A 20,154-nucleotide genomic window follows, 5' to 3' on the forward strand; every position below is an offset into this window, starting at 1 on the left:
GGGCTCCTTTTGCTAATCTAGTGTTAGTAAAAGTTTGGTGAGAGACGATTCGCGTTTTTTCAGACTCGTGGCTTTCAGATCGTTTTCTGCGGTTCAGTTTGTGCTTGTGGGTTTGTATCTGCTCTTCAGTGCGTCCAAGCAAGTTCCGCATGACTTAGTCATTGTGTTCTTGTTCGTTTGTTACTGTTTTTCAGGTCGCTCTTCACAGGCCTTGCTGTTCTTCAGTGCGTTCTGTTACTTCGTTCTGAGCAGCCGACCGTTTTCTAGCCATGTTGCGTATACGTACTCCTCGTAGAGTTCGTGCTGTGCGGGGGCTTGGTGTTGGGGTCCTGACCTTGACACAAGTCCAGCCCATGAACAGGGTGGGGAGGAGTTCATGGACCAAGAATTGGTTGCTTCAGCGTGACCAGTTCTCTCATATGCCTTTGCTCCGTGAGACTCGTGAGAATAATCCTGATGATTTCAGGAACTTTCTTAGGATGACGGACCCCGTATTTCACCGTCTGCTGGCTTTACTGACCCCCTATATCAGCAGGCAGGATACCTGCATGAGGCAAGCCATCACTGCGGAGCAGAGGCTCGTCGCTACCCTGCGGTACTTGGCGACAGGGAGAAGCCTGCAGGACTTGAAGTTCTCGACAGGCATCTTCCCCCAGGCTCTGGGTATCATTATCCCCGAGACCTGTTCTGCCATCATCCAGGTCCTGCAGAAGGAGTATATGAAGGTAAGATTTGTATCCTTTAATATCACATTTTATTGTATATAATGTTTGCTAATATATTGTATTTCTCTCCTCATTCCCTAATTACCACGATTGCAATATGCTGTGAATGTCCCCTTTGTTCTCATGCATGCTGGATTTTTATGTAATTATTTTTTTGTCCTTCATACATATTTGCCTTCACTAACCTCCCCAGCATGCTCTCCTGCCCTATATTCACCTCATGTAGTCACTTAACAATGTATTTTATCAGCTACATAGTAGTGCTTTACCCCAAACACCCCCTAAAATGTTTTGAAATGTGATTTGTGCTTTAAATTCAGGCAGAGTGCCAGAGGCTTTGTTTTGTAGTGTCCCCAAATCATTTTTATTAACCCTCCCTCCCCCCAACTGCTAAGTCAGCTGATCCCAATTCTCTATCTATCCTCAATCATCTATCTGCTGACTTTGCCAAACCCATACACACTATACCCATCTCTTTTGTGGTCAGATGTATGGATGAATTACCCAAAGCATGTAGTGCAAGGGCCTGCCTGTATACTTTCAAATGGTACTGTTGAAAGTTTTTGTATCCTATTATTATCTTGATAGGTAATAGCAGAATGTCCAAATGTGCTCAAATGTGTACAGTGTGTATTTATATCTTTGTATTATGACACTTCTTACCTGTCCAGTGGGCTGCCAATAGTGTAACTAAGGAGGGGCTGTTCCAAGTAATACCCATTATTTAGGCATTCATCTCTCAATGAAGTGGAGAGGGTTACCTGTCCAAGATTCCCCTCCCCCTATAATGTTAGAAATGGCCCATGAGGGGGGGGGGGAATATGATAGGTGTACCTTATACTTTGATGTTGTAAAATTCCCCTTAATAAATGTTATCTGGAGGTTGGCCAAGAATGTTTGTGTCTAATCTGCTTGCAATGTTTATGTGCAAAAATACACATTTTTTTTGTTTTCCTCAACAGTTTCCTTCCACGCCACAGGAATGGCAGACTGTGGCCTCCCACTTTGCCCAGCGGTGGGACTTTCCTAACTGCGGAGGGGCAATTGATGGGAAACACATCCACATCGTCCCACCACCCAACTCGGGGTCGTACTATTATAATTACAAGGGGTTCAATAGTATTGTGATGTTGGCGGTGGTGTCTGCTAATTACGACTTCTTGTATGTGGACGTGGGGAAGAATGGCCGGATGTCCAATGGTGGAGTCATCGCCCAGACGGAGTTTTACAGGCGTCTCCAGAATGGCAGCTTGGACTTGCCACCTCCAGAAGACAATGTGGAAGGACTCCCATTCGTCTTCGTTGCGGATGAAGCATTTGCGCTGGGGGACGATCTTATGCGGCCATTCCCGATGAGGACCCTCACCCCGGAACAGAGGGTTTTTAATTACCGGCTGGCCAGAGCCAGAAGAGTGGTGGAGAACACATTTGGAATCATGGCCAGCCAGTTCTGCCCATTTCTGACACCCATCCATATGGCGGAGTATAAACTTAATCATATAATCCTGACGTGCTGTGTTCTACATAACTTTTTACGCCAACATTCTGCCAACTATGCTGGCTCAGTTGGGCCTGAGGCCGGAATTCTACATGAAACAACCCTGACGGCGCTTGAAAGTGGCCGTCCTGGCTTGCCCTCCCTGAGTGCCCGTGATGTCCGGTTAAGATACCTTGAGTTCTTTGCGGGTAGGGGGGCCATCAATATGCCAGACAATTTGTGAAGCCTTTATCAAATAAAAAAAAAAGCTAATCTTTGGTGACATTTACTGCTTGTGTTTGTTTTAGCTGACCCTGACAGCAATGTGGGGAGTCCTGAAAATGGCGTGATTGTGTAACCTTATACAAAGCACTGTTGGGTGTTATTTACTAAAGGCGTAGACACTTTGCACTACAAGTGCACTTGAAACTGCACTGAAACTGCACTTGTAGGGCAAAGAGGATTTGCCCTTAGGAAATAACCCCCATTTTCACAGAAAACAGCAATTACATCACCACAAAAGTGTTGTAGCGTTGAGACAATAATCCACACAATTCTTGATTAACAATCTTTTTAATACCTGCACAATCAAATTTGCATTTTGGTTTTTAAAACAAACCAACATGTTTGTTGTATAACAATTTTTGGGGTGGCATTATCAAAAATATAAATGTCCATTTTCGATAAAACAGGCCTGTGTAAAACCAACAAGAAAGACAAAAATCTTGAACTTACAAAGTTCACATTTGGTAAAACTTGAAGGCAATATCATACATGAGTATTTAGGAACTGTGTTTGATATTGCGTTCAGATGGGGTGAAGTCACCCCTTGAAAAGCCAAATTTGAAAGATGCACACCAATTTACGAATGTCAACATGTGCTAGCTGCCATCACGGGGGATCAAGAGTCGTGTTTTGGGGGAACAACCCCTTCCTCACAGCTACTTTATTATTGAGGAAGGGGTTGCACCCCCAAAACGCATCCATTGATCTCCCGTGATGGCAGATTGCACGTGTTGGCGCACTGTGTGCATCCTCCAAATTTGGCTTTCTAAACATCGCTAAAACATTTTTGAGATTGTAGCACACAAAAAAACAAAGTGATTTTGCGGGGTTTTAAATTTGCCCCAAAACATCAATGATGTTATTATTTTTTTGAATAACATCATTGATTTTTTTCTTGAGGTTTTCCCATTCAAAATTACACCCCATGATCTCCCCGATCAGGATCTGGGCACTTTCTGATGTGAAAGGATCTGGATCCACAATGTCACGATCACCTAAAAAGAGAGAAACCAAACAAAAACAGGTATCAAAAATCTGCCGGCATCCATCTCTTACCTGAGTCTGTGGTCACAGACACTCACCTGTTGTGGTGTCAATTTCCACCACGTCTTCTTCCTCCTGCTCTTCTTGGGTTGGGGGTATTTCCCCTTCTTCCAGAGGTGGGGGGTCTGTGGTCTCCTCGGATGAGGGGTGTCCTCCGAGTCTTTTCTCCCCTATGTAAAACAAAAATGGTATAATTAGCTCACAGATATTTGATGGCCGAAATCTAAAGATGAAACATTGCTTGGAAGTGGGGTACAATTGTCTATTTGGGCAGAGTTCCAAGATGTAGCATTTTTATTGTCCTTTGTCAAGCTTCAATACTTTACCTGTCTTGTACAAGCTTCACAGATGGAGACACCCCTATAGTATACACTGGAGCACCTGTGTGGCCCCCTAATAAAAAGGGTGTTCTGGTGTCCCACACTAGTGCTCCAACGTCCAGATGTCTAAACAGCTGCTGAGTGTCCTCTCCTTACACAGAATCTAGTTTGCATTTCATTCTAGTAACAAACCCATCTACACAACCAAATATTTTTCATACAAGTAGGCCCTAAAAAATGTTGGCAAATGCATATGGCCTAAACAATGGTGTTTTATAGGCCGAAAGAAAAATGTTTGATACGAACGAATAATGGGCCCATGAACATTAAATTTGCCCTTTTAAACTGTACAACACTTAAGAAAAGCATATGGAGCAGAACGAACGTAATAAAGACAAAAAGAATAGGAACACAGCACAACTACTTACTTTTTTGCAGCACTCTCCGGATCTTTCTGTACTGCTCGGGCTCTCTTAATTTCAGGTTCGACCACCGCTTCCTGAGCTGATCTTTCGATCGTCGTACCCCGAAATTCCGGTGCAGACTTTTGACCACTTTCATGATCTTGGCCTTTCTGATATTGGGATTGGGGTAAGGTCCATACTTCCCGTCATAGTCGGCCTGCTTGAGGATGTCCACCATCTCCAACATCTCACCAAAGGACATATATGTGGCCTTAAATCGTCTCCTTCTGGATCGGGACGTTTCTGGATCCGGGTTTTCCTCCTCCTCGTTGCTATAATTAGCACGCACCTGCTCTGACTCCGCCATGTGCTCTTCACCCACTGCGCCAAACGAAAAGGGGCGGGGAATAGACTAGAAAGAACATCAGGGGCGGGCGGAGTTACACGCATGCGCAGTGTGTATAAAGAGTAACACGCGTGCGTATTACGTATGATCTGTGAGCGGAGGAAGGAGCATTGGAGGCGCCGATCGTAATAACGAAGGTAAGAGACAAACTTGGACCTATACTGCTTCTAGATTGAGGCCTATATTGTAACAAGATTAGGAGAGTTTTGGCTGACATTAGGGTTTGTCTTGTGTTGTGTCTTGCAGTTAAAATGGATATATTGAATGATACAGACTTCATGGCAATATTCATTGACATGTTCAGGGAGCTGCCTTGTCTGTGGGAGATCAACCACCCACATTATAGGAACCAAACAAAGAGGAAGGCAGCGCTGGATCAATTGTTGGAAATTGTGAAGCAGGTGATCCCCACGGCAGACATCACATATTTGAAGATCCTAATTGGTGGCCTGAGGAGCACATATGTAAGGGAGCACCAGAAAGTCCAGGATTCGCAGAGATCCAGAGCAGCAGATGACATCTATGTCCCCAGGATGTGGTACTATGACAGCCTGCATTTTCTGGCAGGTCAGACTGAACCCAGGTCATCACTCTCCAGTCTTCCTTCCACGCTTCCTTCCCCCCCAGCTGAGGCTTCTGACGCCCAACCTGGGCCTTCCAGGCAACAACATGTGGAGGAGCCCAAATTGAGCCAGGTATAGCACTCTTCTAAATATTTCAGGTTGTCCAATCAATGATGTTAACTAGATGTTAGTTTGGTGTACTAATTTATGATTGTGATTGATGATGCAAAACATTAAACCATGTGCCTTTTTCATACACAGGGAAGTCTCAGCCAGGAGGTGGCCGGGCCGAGCAGGCTGGCTGATATGCAGGTCCCTCCCCTACACCCGCATAGAGAAAGTGGCAGGAAGAGGAGTACCCTAGAGGAGGCTGCCATAGGCCTATTTTGGAAGGCTACAGAGGCCCTGGGAGCACCACACACTGTGGAGGAGGACTTTGCTGGCATAATTGCCTGTAAAATGCAGCGGATGGAGGAGGGCCAACAACTCATGTGTGAGTCATTAATTTTGGAGGCTCTCAATAAGGGTTTGAGGGCCCAAATAACATCTGATACCCACCTTTGTGACCTCACACATGGTCCTCCTCCTCCTCCAGGTCCTCCTCCCCCTCCTCCTTCTCCTCCAGATCCTACTAGTCCTCCTCCTCCTCCAGGTCCTACTCCTCCTCCTGCCACATCTCCAACAGCAGAGCCACAGCCAGGAAGGAAGCGTGGAAGGAAGACCAGAAAGTGATGGCCATGGGTTCAGTCTGGTCGGCCAAAAGATGCAGCCTTTTGTGGTACCACAGCCTGGGGACACAGATGTCATCTGCTGCTTTCTGGATCTCTGGGACTTCTGGACCAGACTGCACTCCCTTACATATGGACTCCTCAGGCCACCAATTTTGATGTTCAAGAATTGATGTCTGCCCTGGGGGTCCAAGGCTTCGCTAATTTCTCCTGTTTATCTAGCGTTGCCTCCCTCTTTGTTTGGTTCTGATCCCTTAATAAAGGATTTTTGGTTTCAATTATACTTGCCTATGTGTGTTTTCCTTCTAAAAGGACAGTTTGTTTGTGAGGATTCAGGTACATTTAAAAAATACAATGTGAAATTAACAAGGGACACCAACACCAAACAATCTCCTTGAGATTAAATAATACAAGATAATAATGGTGTTGTGGTAACTTGACACACAAAACACACACAAAAATATTCTGGAGTAAAAGTAAAAATAAAATAAAACAAAGATCACCCTTTGAAAAAATACAAACCTAAAATAAAAAATAAATCTGCCTTTAAAAAAAAACAAAAAAAAAAAACAACACAAACATATTTTTGTCAGATGTGACAAATCAAAATATATTAAGGGAATCCCGATAAATAATAAAGGAATAAGTTTGTGAGAAGTCTGTGTGAATATGAACAGCAAAACTACTTAATTCTTCTCACATTATAAAGAAGAAGAGAGTGCGCTGTATTAAACCATTTTTTACATTGCACCGTGACGAAAGTGCTGTATCCATTGCGAACGCTAAGTTTACCAGACCGAGCTGTTCCGTGTCGGAATTTCTTCTGAGCATGCGTGGCATTTTGTGCGTCGGAACAGGCCACACATGGTCGGAATTGACGCAATCAGATTTTGTTGTCGGAAAACTTTATAGCCTGCTCTCAAACTTTGTGTGTCGGAAAATCCGATGGAAAATGTCCGATGGAGCCCACACATGGTCAGAATTTCTGACAACACGCTCCAATCTGACATTTTCCATCGGAAAATCCGACCGTGTGTACGGGGCATAACTATGACTAAACTGTGAGGGAGTCACTTTGGGTGGGGGGCCTGTGGAACCCAGCTCCCCTTGGAGAGGTTGGGAAACCATTGTTTCAGCTCCCCATGCCCTTCTTATGTCTAAGTTAGCCTGTGTCTATTAGGGGCACAGGGTGACACTGAAAATGTGGTTTGGATTACTTCAAATAAAACAGTAATATTTATCCACAATATGTCCCAGGAACTATATAAAGACTATTCCTGGTTTGTTTGATTCTAAACTATACATGATAATTGAAAGAGCTGGTCACATTGGCCTCTGTTCAATGTCCGAGCCGGACAGTCTGCTACTGGGGTTTCCTGCAATGTCTGAAGGTGTTCTGTGTTTATATTTATGTTACTGTGTATTGTACCTTCTGAGCTTGGAGTCGGCAAGTCTGACCTGCAATGAGACATCTGAGTCATCCAGGTGGCTAATAGTGTAATGTTTATAGCATATGTCAGTTGCTGTAATTATATTCCTGTGTGCAGGTTGTATTGTTAGGGTAATATGATCAGGAGGGGGAATGTCTTTTTGTGGTGTATATATTCTCTATTCTCATTCAAATAAACAGTTCTTATTCTGGCTTACTCCAAAACTGGTGTTGCCTAGTTCTTGGGGTAACTATAGCCAGATTCACAGGTCTCGTGTTCCAGAGCTTGGGAAGCAGCTTCATGGCAGAGATACCCAGTCCAGGTGTCCAGAGTCCATCACATAAACTAACTAACACTAAACAGGAGGGAAGAACAGAGGAAGCTACCAAAATCACACACACAACAAGGAGCAGTGGCTGGAAAGTCTGAATAGACAAGCTCTCTGCTTATCTATCTTTAAGTTCCCTCCCCGACACAAATTTGCAGCTGCTTTCTCCTATGTCGGAGAACTTGCCAGAAGTTACCATGCTGATAACAGAGAAACAGGGCAGCAGAAAGACACGGGATGGGGATTACAACCACTTTAATACAAGACATAAAACATATATGAAAGTGGGGCAGAACAATTCAGACATAACGTTTAAGATAAGGCTGACACATCGCCTCTCACTCTGCATTCCTCTTGCTGTTGCTTGTCTCGGAAAAGTGCTCCTAACCAAGGCAAGCTGCAGCTATGAATCAGCCACCTCCTTATTCACTGTTGTCAGATTGGCTGCAACAGGAGGGGAACTGGTCAGACCCCATAACTAGGGTTGATAAGCACTTAAAAACATGGGACAAAGTACTACATGTACTTTGTCCCATAGGGGACACAACTGTAAAAAAAAATATGATAGATCGTCTTTAAAGTGGAACTAAACTGAAAAAAAAATGCAAGCAGGCAGGCTCTTTATTGCAGTCTTTTCTGCAATAACACTATCTTACCTGCTTGCTCACAATATTCTTTAGAATGTATACTGACATGCACATGCACAGTTCACTGTACTTTCTCAGCACACCTCAGTCAGGACAGCCGAAGATCCTGACCCTGAAATAAGGCCAGGTCAGAAATCCAGCAGAGTTTCTATCCTTTGTATAGTTTGTCCAAAACTAAAACATTTAAGGTTTTAGCTTGACTTGGGCTTTTAATATAATCATTTTTACTTATTTTGAATATAAGGGATTGTTTTGAACACATATACAGAGTACATAATGTGAGGTGCTGTTAATAAATGTGAAATAAAGTGACACATACTTTAGGAATACTTCATAAACACTGGTCTTTGTAAAGATACATATAGTGTACTTAAATGAAGTTGAAAAACACTGGCACAGAGGATATTTTAAATATGTGCAGTTTTAGGTCTATATGTATTTATTCTGCATGAAATAGAAATTTTCTTTGCACGTGATTGAATAATTTGCCTAAATTATCATCCTTTGTTCAATTTTTCAGATTTGTGACCACTCAGCCTGGGTTTATTTTAATAAGGGTTTGGTGAATCCTGTTTGAAATTCGACAAACCCCCACCCCCATTTTAGTAATTCTCAAATTGCCCATGTTTTTGTTCAATGTCTATTCCTCCCATAAATAACTTTAGTTTTATATTCTTATGATTCCATGGGCAGACCACAATCCCATCTTGATGATCTGTAAATTGATACTGCATAAACCTCATTCATCCCAATGGTGTTTGAAATTAAAGTGATTGTAAAGGTTCATTTTTTTTTAATAACAAACATGTCGCACTTACCTAAGGGTAAGGGTTAGGTAAAGGTTTTGCACAGAGCAGCCCCAATCCTCCTTTTCTTGGGTGCCCCGGCAGCACTCCTGGCTCCTCCTCTTCATCGGGTGCCCCCACTGAGAGCCAATTTCCATGGCGTCACCTGTGCAGGCATGCTCATGAGTCCCGCTGCTGCGTCCATTGACACAGACAGCAGGACTCAGCCTCACCCCTAGCTCCCATGTCACTGGATTTGATTGACAGCAGTAGGAGCTAATGGCTCCTGCTGCTATCAATCTATCCAATGAGGACCCGAGACAGCAGCTGGAGCCGCTGGGCTCGTGCTCATCACTGGAATGACCAGGTTCAGGTAAGAAAAAAGGGGGGTCTGGGGGGGCAGCTGAAGCACAAAAGATTTTTCACCTTAATGCATAGAATGCATTAAGGCAAAAAACCATGAGACTGTACAACCCCTTTAAAGGGTCTTAGGACCAAGTCTACCAATGACTTCCAATGCAATCAGTACAATCACACACAATGCTCTGGAAGGCATACAGAGAAATTGAAGCTCTGCACTAGGTCTAGCAAGGCGCTCCCAGCCGATACTCTCTTTTTCCTGTATTAAATTTCATTACCTATGATTGATGCAGACCAACATGCTAAGTTAAATGCTGACATCACAGTTAAGGAAGTTCTCCAAATGATTGAAGAGCTAAAGGACTCAAATAGATGGATGGGCCCGGATGGATATGTTGAAAGCTAACATTGTCATGCTCTCAAAACCTGGCAAGGAAACTCTGTCAAAGGCCAAGTTCCACCCAATCTCACTAATGAACATTGAAATCCTCACTAGATTCTTAGCGCAATTTGTGAACTCAGACTATTCTTTTTATTTAGTATAAATTGGTGGTACGAGTAAATAAAGTACATCAAGAAAAATGCATTGTAAAAGGGTGAAGAAGGTACAAGATTGAATTACAATTGAATAAAAGAATCGCTGAGTAGGTTTGTAGAAACTTCATAGTAAATATACAAAGATATTATGAAAATATAGTGAAAAAGAAAAATTATTACTATATAAGTAACATAACATAAATAAAATGAACAATGTATGTTCAGTTATTAAAGGGTCATTAATAGAGGTAAAATAAATTATCTCAAAGTTGAAAACAGACTATTCATTTTAACTATTGATCGTTGGTGCAGATCCCAGGAACAAATGCTGCTTTCGCTAGACATGCGTAAACCCTTTGATATCCTGCCTTGGTCATATCTGTGACTGTCCTTACAACTCTGCGGCCTTGATGATAATTTCATGCTCTGGGACACTGCAGTTTATGACTCCCCTTCTGCAACTATTAAATATCATGGCTTCAAATCTGCCTCTTTCCTGTTCCAATATGGCACCAGACAGGGCTGCCCGTTATCACCTTTCCTGTTTATATTGGCTTCTATGGGAGTAGATACCATTACAATCTCTCTTATTTGAGCATCGTTCTCATGTCCCCTTACAACTCTCTATATAAAGCTAATGTACCCCTTCTCCTCAAACAACTGGAGCTGCTGTCCTGTGGGGACCATGTACACTTCTTTTGGTTTGGCTGCATCCATACTATTAAAATGACGTACTTATCTAAGTTGCTCTACACCTTACAGGTCCACCTCATATTTTAAATTCTTTACAAACATAAATCTTGAAATTCATCTAGCCCAGAATCAATAGAGTTACCTTGAAAAAATCTAAACTAGGTCTGGGCATTCCCAATATAGCCTACTACTGTAAAGTTGCCCAGATTACACCTGTTGTCCAATTACACTATACTACACTATACTATATCGGACAAGCCAATATAGACTCTTTTGAACATACTGGAGGCATACAGAATTTCTTTCTCTTTCTTTATTTGGATCCCCCTATCTTTATGCGCCAAGCCTCCTAACCTGGTCCTAACACACATCCTTTACATTTGGGATTTAATGAAATAGTCAGAAAGATATATATTATATTCAATATGCGATGTGGTGTTCATTGTGTCCCCATACTAATTCCTGCCAGCTACAAAAAATGGCAACCACCCTTTAAAGCATTGTGCACATGGGAGTGCTTTGCCCAGCACACTTACCAGCAAACCTAAAAAAAAAAATGACACTCTCCAACAATTTGTGTTAAATTTTATTTGCACAACATTTGCTAGGATATGTGGAAGCCACACTGCCTCACCAAGCCTTCTCTGTAAAGTGTGGTCTAATGTAGCATGGGGACACATTGAACACCTTCAGCTGCCATTGTGCTTTACTGGGCTTCTGGTGTGTCCCTGCACCTTTAGGGTAGGATGGACTACCTCCAGGCATACCTACCCTTAAAGTGATACTAAACAGAGAAGTGTTAATTGCCATAATTCATTTACATAAATCATATGGCGTGGCTTGGCTATGCAGCGGTGAGGACGTCTCTCTCGTGCTCCGGTGCCGACACATAACTTTCAGCACTTTCACTAATTGGATCGCTTCCATCCACCTCACAAAGATGCGGAAGAGGTCCGGCAAGCCTCTACCTAAGAAAGGAGCTTCCGTGGGATCGATTAAACGGTTCCTAGCTGCAGAACCATACGATCCGGCAGACATGGACGGCCTGGGCCGCTCTTCTGGTGGCGTGAGCTCCGGTACAGGCTCCGCCCCCTGACACAGGCCTGAACATAGACACCGCTCTCCAGTATCCTCGGCCGGCTCAGAGGGAGAGGAGAACTCCCCTAGACATTCGGGAGTTGCGGCTCTGGTAAGCGACCTACCGACTAAATCTGAACTGGCTTCCATGCTGCTAGGCCTTGAACGTGCCATTAAAAAGGAAGTGTCTGCTGTGCGTGCCGACCTCTCACATGTCTTAGAGAGAGTAGAGGAGTCAGAGCAGCGCCTGGACCGCCACGCAGTGGCCATTAGGCACCTACCAACTTCATTTCAATAAATTTTTATTGGTAGTAGCAAGAAAAATTTCTTACAAAACCTTTATAAAAGACATTACATGGTGTAAGGATATGAAGATTCAAAAGAGGCCAAATAATGTGAGGAAAGACCTCCCAAAGCAAGACGTAAAATGAAAGGTCTAATCAGCAGACTTCTTAGTTACAGCTGAACTTAAATTAAAATTATAAACTAAAATAAACATAACTCTGGCAACAGGACAATGAATGATGAGTAAACTGTCAGAGCAAAAACCTAAATGAGTCAGGTGTAACTCGGTAACTGGAATAGATGAGGAGAGGATAAATTGGATACGGAGGGCTTTATTAAATTAATTGCGAGGGGTCCGAGATCAGGGGGAAGTCCACCACCCGCCCCTATGGGAACACACTGCGGGCTTAGGGCCATGCCCTTCTCTCGGATTCCCTACCTCAGTCGAGTCTAATCTAAATGAAGTAGCCCATTATCAGTGTCAATATGTGGCTAATAGACCTGTCCTATCCCGCAGAGGTTTATCTACAGATGATCAGAATAACCTAGGTACATATATGTCCTCAAAGAGTGAGCTATTTAACCAGACAGGATAACTCTGGGGCTTTGGGGCCAGAGGGTGTTAGGGTTTTACCATGGCCCACTGGAAGGGGTAACAAAAGAGGAAGTTATACAAAAAAATAGTTTTAAATAAATCTCAGGGTTGAATAATTTACATAGAAAACAATCAGAGAGTCTAAAGGTACTAAAGGGAGAGGGTCTTCAGGGAGGCTGATGGAGTGGTAGGTAGATGGGGAAAATACCATTGCTTTTGATGAGGATTGAGGTTGGAGTCTCTCAGAGAGCCCGTTGCCCTGGAGGACTCATGCCGGGGCGCAAGGAGATATGACAATAGTTGGCCCAGGGTTCCCAGATAAGCTCAAACTTACTAACTTTATCCTGGATAATGCTCACTATTTTTTCTTGCGCCATAATCCAGGATATTTTATGCTTCACCGCTGTGAATGGGACTCTGTGTTTCTTCCAGCAAGAGGCTATTGTTATTTTGGTGCCCAGTAGAACAAAAAAGATCAGTTGTTGGGTATATTTATCAACCCTATCCACTTTCAGATTCAATAAGGCTATATCCGGAGTTTGAGGTATCTGGGCGGAGGATATTTTGCGGATCACTGAGAATACTTTGTTCCATAAGCCCCTTATCCGTGGACATGTCCACCAAACATGGAGCAGAGTCCCAATGTGGTTGCAACCACGGAAGCACAGCGGGGAAGCATCAGGATATATCTTAGCCAAAAGATAGGGTACCCTATACCATCTCAAGATCACCTTAATGCTGCCCTCCATGAAGGAAACATTAAGGATTCCTTTAAATGAGCGATGAAAGCAATAGAACCATTGATCACTTTCCCATGAGATATCAAGGTCTTTTTCCCAGGACAAGGCATACGGAGGCTTGGACACAGCGGAGGCAAGTGAAGCATATATGATGGAGATCCCCCCTCTCTGATCCACCGCACCCGAACACCATGATTCATAATTAGTTATTGAAGGGGGTTCCGGTTTGTTTGGCCAAATAGCATGGAGGAAATGTTGGATCTGCATAAAGCGAAAGCGTTCAGCAGGGGGCATTTCGAGCTTACTTGTACAGAGGGCTAGAGAGAGAGGGCCTGTGGAGGAGAAATAGTTCCCTATTCTTAGTAATCCTTTATTCAACCACCAGCTAAATGCTAAAATGTTCATTCCCGGCGGGAAGTCAGGGTTATGAAAAATATGTGTTAGGGGTTTAAGGGGAGAAATCAGGGAGGGATTTTTATAAAGTCGGTCGCATAGAGCAAGAGAGTGTGATAGTGTGGGGGCTAGAGTGGGTGGTCTCAATTTGGAGGGAGACCAAAGTAAGAAGTCAATCGTGTGGTGGGGGACTGCATGGCGTTCCATGGATACCCAATCGGGTTTCTGGCCCTTTGAATAAACGATAGATATCTGGGCTAGCTGGGCAGCCTGATAATACCACCAAATATTGGGGAGAGCTAGACCCCCTTGTGATTTGGAGCGGAATAGAATGTGTTGTGCACAACGACTTCCCCTTGATCCCCAAATGAATTTTATGATTTTGGATTGAAGTGGTTGAACTTGTGATTTTTGGATAGGGATGGGCAAGGATCTGAATAGGTAAAGAATGCGGGGGAGAAGGGTCATTTTGACTGCATTGATACGGCCAAGCCAAGATAAGTTGTGGTTGTCCCATTTGGATAGGTCCGAAATCAATTTATGGAAGGTGGTAGGGAGGTTAGATGAGTAGAGAAGGGCTATATTTGCTGTGAGGTTGACCCCTAGGTATGGTAGAGCGACCTCGTTCCAGGAAAAAGGGAAGTGGTTTTGAAGGCTACTTAGAACATTAGGAGGGACCGAGACGTTCAGGGCAGAAGATTTGGCAATGTTAACTCGTAGGCCAGAAACCTCCCCAAACTTATCTAGTAAAGCGAAGATATTAGGAGTAGAGACTAGGGGGGAAGTTACAAAGAGTAACAAATCATCGGCAAACACCCCTTTGATGTCAGGGTGATTTCTGATAGCGATAGCCAAGGATTCCATGGCTATGGCGAACAGAAGGGGGGAGAGCGGGCAACCCTGTCTTGTACCCTTTTCTATAGTAAAAGGTTCAGAATAGTAGCCCTGCAATCTGACCTGAGCTGTAGGGCCGGAGTATAGTGCTCTAAGGATGTTCATGAAACGTTGACCAAATCCCCAGCGTTCTAATACATGGAATAAGTAGGGCCAGGTGACTGTGTCGAAAGCCTTTTGCAAGTCGATGGATAGCAAATATCCGTGTTGCGGGGGGCCTCCATCCCATTGGGATTTAAGAAGAGAGATAATGTTAATTGCTCTTCGGATCTGGTCAGGTCCTTGTCTCCCCGGGATAAAGCCCACCTGGTCTTTGTTAATATAAGCTGCTATGCAGGAAGCTAGCCGGTTGGAAAGAACTTTAGTTAATATTTTGAGATCATTGTTGATTAATGAAATAGGGCGGTAATTGGAGACCGTAGTTGTGTCTTTGCCAGGTTTTGGAGTTACCGATATGAAGGCCAGATTGAGGGCTTTATCCAGGGGAGAACCAGACCTGAGGGAGTTAAAGAATTTGACCAAATACGGAGTTAAGGTCGGACCGAATTTTTTGTAATAGCCTGCGGAAAAGCCGTCAGGTCCCGGGGCCGAGTTTAGTTTCAGGTGTTTAATTACCCCAAGCACTTCTGCTTCCGATATGGTGTCATCCATAAGGTCAGAGTGCTCAGACGATAATTTGGGAAGGGGTAAGCTAGTCAGGAAATCCGAGGTAGAATGGTCAAATGTTGTTTGTTCCTGTTTATATAAAGATGTATAAAACTTGTGGAATGTTTCCATTATATTTTTGGGGTTTTGGGAAAGTTCACCGGAGAGGGTGCGAATTTTGGGGAAAGCAGCCGAGCGAGGTTTTGGGGACAATTTGGTGGCTAATTTAGTTCCTATTTTGTCAGTCTGGTGGTAAAAGCGTGCTCCTGACCACCGGAGCTGTTTCTCCGCCTCAGAGGTGAGGGCTAGGTTTAAAGAAGTCCGCGCATTTTCCAACGCCTCTAGAGAATCCCTAGTGGGGTTCTTCTTATGGGCTCTAGAGAGGGATTGGTATCGTAATTTAAGATTGTTAGTGTCAGCCGTGCGTTCCTTTTTAAGGTTGGGGGAGATTTGGATAATCTTCCCTCTGAGTACTGCCTTATGGGCCGCCCACAGTGTGTCTGGAGAAACTTCTCCCGTGTCGTTAAGACGAAAGTATTCTTGAATTTCTTTATCTATAATCGAGCATTGTATCGGGTCACTGAGGAGCCCTTCATTAAGTCGCCATATGAATTTATTTCCCGGGTTGGGAGATTGTTGCAGGTATAAGAGAACCAGGGAGTGGTCCGAAATGGGGGAGTCTCTAATAACTGCTTTGTTAGCCCTGGGGATGTTATGTGATTGTATAAAAATATGGTCAATTCTGGAGTAGAGGTGATGTGGGGCAGAGTAATGGGTAAAGTCTTTGGCCCTAGGGTTCATTTCTCTCCATATGTCCACCAGGCCCAGAGAATGTAGAGTGGATGCTATTTTAGTACTATGTTTTGGGGGTTTTCTGGAGCGGGAAGGCCCCGACCCCGATTTGTCTAGAGAAGTATCGAAAGGTAGATTCGTGTCTCCTCCCATTATTATTTTTCCCTCGAGTTTTGGGCCTAAAGTGGACAACATTGTGGAGAAAAAGGAAGCCTGGCCTTTGTTAGGGGCGTAGTAAGAGATAAATGAATATATTAAACCCTCAATCGTCCCTTTTACCAATATAAACCTGCCTGCCTGGTCTTTAATGACTTTGGAAGGGGAAAATCTCAGGTGTTTTGAAAAACAGATGGCTACCCCTTTAGATTTATTTTCGGCATTGGAAAGAAAAAACTGTGTGTAGTTACCATTTAGAAAGGAGGGGTTGTATGAGGCTGGGAAGTGGGTTTCTTGCAATAGGAGAACTGCTATTTTTTGTGATTTGTAGTGATTAAATAGTTTGCGTCGTTTGACAGGAGAGTTCATGCCTTGTACATTATGCGTGGCTATACAAATTTGGGGAGGAGAAACGTGTGAGTCAGGTAGCATGGATCAGAGGGGGGATGTGCTCATCACACAACCAGAGCCTACCTGAGACCTCAAATTTTGTGCTCGTGTCCAAGTCTCAGCCGTCCGAAGGTCCTGGAATCCGGGATGTAGCGACATGGTTAGGCCCCTGAGAGACTCCGATGGGAGTAGAGGTGGGGAGGGGAGGACGTGAGGGAGGATCAACCCTGAGAGAGAGAAATAGGTCATGTCAAAAACAATGTAAAACAGATGATATGAACGATCTGACATATTAAGTGTAACTAAATAAAAATCTAAGAACCCTAACAGGGGGGAGGGCAGTCAGCCACCCCCTAAAAAGGTTTTCCCAAAAAAAAAACGGGTACCCCGTAACAGGGGTTATGAAGGTGTTTCTGAATGGGGGAAAATACCACTCAGGAACTTGTGGAGGCGAAGTGCAGCCACTCCGGCCAAACCGCCATATAAAAAAAACCATAATGTAGAACCGTAAGAGCCAAAATTGTAGGAGCCCTGAGAGAAGTGAAACAACAAAAACAAAAAAAAAAAAAAAATGAAAAATAAAGCAAACGTCTCAGTGTCCCAACAGGGTCTGGTTAAACACCAGGTAAAAGAGAACGGGGGCTTGGGATGTCAGCGTCCCACAGCCTAAAGGGTGCTCCAGATAGGTCTGGAGAGTAGATGGCACTGTTGATAGCAGACTTTCCGTTAAGGAGGGCGTCCATCTTTGGATCTCTTGGCCTGTTGTTTATGCCATAAGGGTTGGATGGGGCTTGAGGGTGGTGGTCTCTTCGCAGACTGGGGTGTTCTGGATTCCATAGCCGTAGGTGATGTTGGTGAGTGGGATATTAGGCCCAGTTGCAGCAGCAGGCGTTCCCCATCTCCAAAATTTGTGAAGCTGTAAGACTTGTTTAAGTAGGCGAAGTTAAGGCGAAAGGGAAACGACCATCTGTAAGTGATCGATTTTTGCGAAAGGATGCTCAGTAGAGGCTTTAATGATCTCCGTCTCTGAATCGTGAAGGGGGAAAGGTCCGCAAAAATTTGAATCGAGTGTCCCTGGAAGGAGAGATTTTCAGATTCTCTCGCTCTGTGCATGACTTCTTCTTTGACTCTGAAAAAGTGGGGTTTAACCACAATATCTCTGGGTAGGCCATCTTGGCGTGGTGGTTGCAAAGCCCTGTGAGCCCGATCTAGTTCCAGCCTGTAGTCTGGTATATCCGGGATTAAATGTTTGATAAATGAACGAACGATTTTTTCCGTGTCCTTAAAGGTTTCTGGAAGGCCTCTTAGTCTGAAGTTGTATCTTCGAGACCTGTTCTCGAGGTCATCGAGTTTTGAGTATGCCATATCCAGTTGGTCATGTAATTCTTGGATCCTGTCAGTGTTCTGATTGGCCACTGCAGCAATTTGATCGGTCTTTGATTCGATTGCCTCAATGCGTGCACCCAGCTGTTGCAGATCCGCCTATATAGTTGTGGTAATTTGTGAGGCATTGTGTGCCAAACCCCTTGTAAGCATATTGGAGAAAGTGTTCATTAGGGCTACAAAGTCAGTGGGGATGGGGGCAGAGAGATCATCCTGAGGGCTGGGTGGGGGGCAGCTCTCCTCCATCTGGGATAGGGGGGGAGATTCCATAGGGTTGCAGTCTAATGAGTTCATTTGGGATCCTGTAAATAGCCCATCCTGGGGATTACTCACAGTTTGTGTTTTCATCATGGAGTTGGGGGAGGGCAGGGGAGGAAAGTCTTCCAAGGATGCCTCCAGATTCCCTGAGGGGCCTCGTGTGGTGCCGGCCGCCGCCATTTTTGTGGAGGCCGCGGTCCGCGGGCCTGAGTATAAGAATCGGGATAGGTCCCGTCTTGCCGAGCCCCCGGTCATGCGAGGGGGTCCTTCCGGACTTCAGGGAGTGAGGAGGGGGTCCGATGGTCCGGTTCCGCCGCTTTTTGTAGCTGTGGCAGGGCTCGTAGGCCGGAGTGGAGCGGAGCTCTCAGAACGAGCGACCGTTCATGGGGCTGCCGCGCATGCGCCTTTGCACCTACCAACTTCAACCCGCGAACTCACCATAGCTCATAGAATGGCCTTGTATAAAATCGAGGACCAGGAAAACCGCAATAGGCGGAATAATATCCGGATTAGAGGTCTGCCAGAGGCGACTGGGGACGAGGATCTTCTCCTCTCCGTCCGGGGTATTTTTAATGGCTTACTAGGCCAGACTGCTGACCACCCATTGAAAATAGATCGAGTGCACAGGGCCCCTACGCCCCCCGTAATCTCTCTTCACACGTCCCTCACGGTGTTATTTGCAGGATTCACTATTATGAGGAAAAAGAATTCATCATGAAAAAGGCTAGAGATGCTGCCTCGCTGGACTTTGATGGCGCCATGTTATCTTTTTTCCCAAACCTTGCTAGGGAGACTCTGGAGTGTCGCAGAGCTCTGCGCCCCTTCGACGGAGAAATTGCGAGCCGCCTCGGTTAAATACAGATGGGGTTTTCCGGCTGCCCTGATCGCTAACAAAGATGGTAAGACAGCGGTTCTCCGATTTCCCGAAGACCTGGAAAAATTCTGCATGGATGTTAACATATCCCCGCCGCAGCTTCCTGGTTGGCAGGATCACATCCCACCTCTGCCCAACAACGCCGAAACAAGATGACAAAAAGTTGACCACAAACATCGCTCTTCTGCCTCTGGATGTTCACCCGAATTGGGTTAACCTATCAAGTTGGATGAATCAAGCTCTTTTTCCACTTTACACCTGACCCATCCGGATTTCTTCTGACTGTTACTAGGTCCCTCACACTTTGGTATTAGTGCAGCCCCGGAAGGCTGATGTTTAGGCCTTAAGTTGCCTGTCTGCGTGGCGTCGCCACAGCGGTCTAATATCAGGCCCTAGTTTTGTTTACTTTTATGCATGTTTTTATGCTCATACGTGTTTTATGTTTTATACTTCGGGCATTCAGTCGTATGGCCTATCACGTCTGGGTTAAGGTGTAATAATGCACTTTAAGTGCCTTTCTATTTGCAACTCTTACCTTGTGATGTTTTGGTGTCGGCGCCGGGGCAGCCCGATGACGCCCACACCAATTTTGGTGACCGTGTACATATGCATGGAGACCTTTACTCCCCTGTTTTTGGGGTGCTGTGTGGGCCTGCAACCCCATGCTCCTGCTCATATTTGGGTGACGGATGTGGGGATGTTGGGCCACTCGTGTGCCCCACCATGCACTGCAGTTTTATGCATGCACTTTTTGACCACCCCCCCCGCATGGTCTATGTTGCTCTTTTTACTGGATATTGATTGTCCTTCTTTTCTTTTCTTTCTCAGGACTTCTCTACTTTTCTTTCCCCCTCCCCCCATCCTTTCCCCTCCCAACTCCTTCCTCCTCGCCTCAGGTCCGTTTCCTCAGGTCACAGTGGACGCGATCCCCCCTGTTGGT

The sequence above is a fragment of the Aquarana catesbeiana genome, linkage group LG07, assembly GCF_042186555.1.
Source record: "Aquarana catesbeiana isolate 2022-GZ linkage group LG07, ASM4218655v1, whole genome shotgun sequence".
In the NCBI taxonomy this organism is placed as follows: domain Eukaryota; kingdom Metazoa; phylum Chordata; class Amphibia; order Anura; family Ranidae; genus Aquarana; species Aquarana catesbeiana.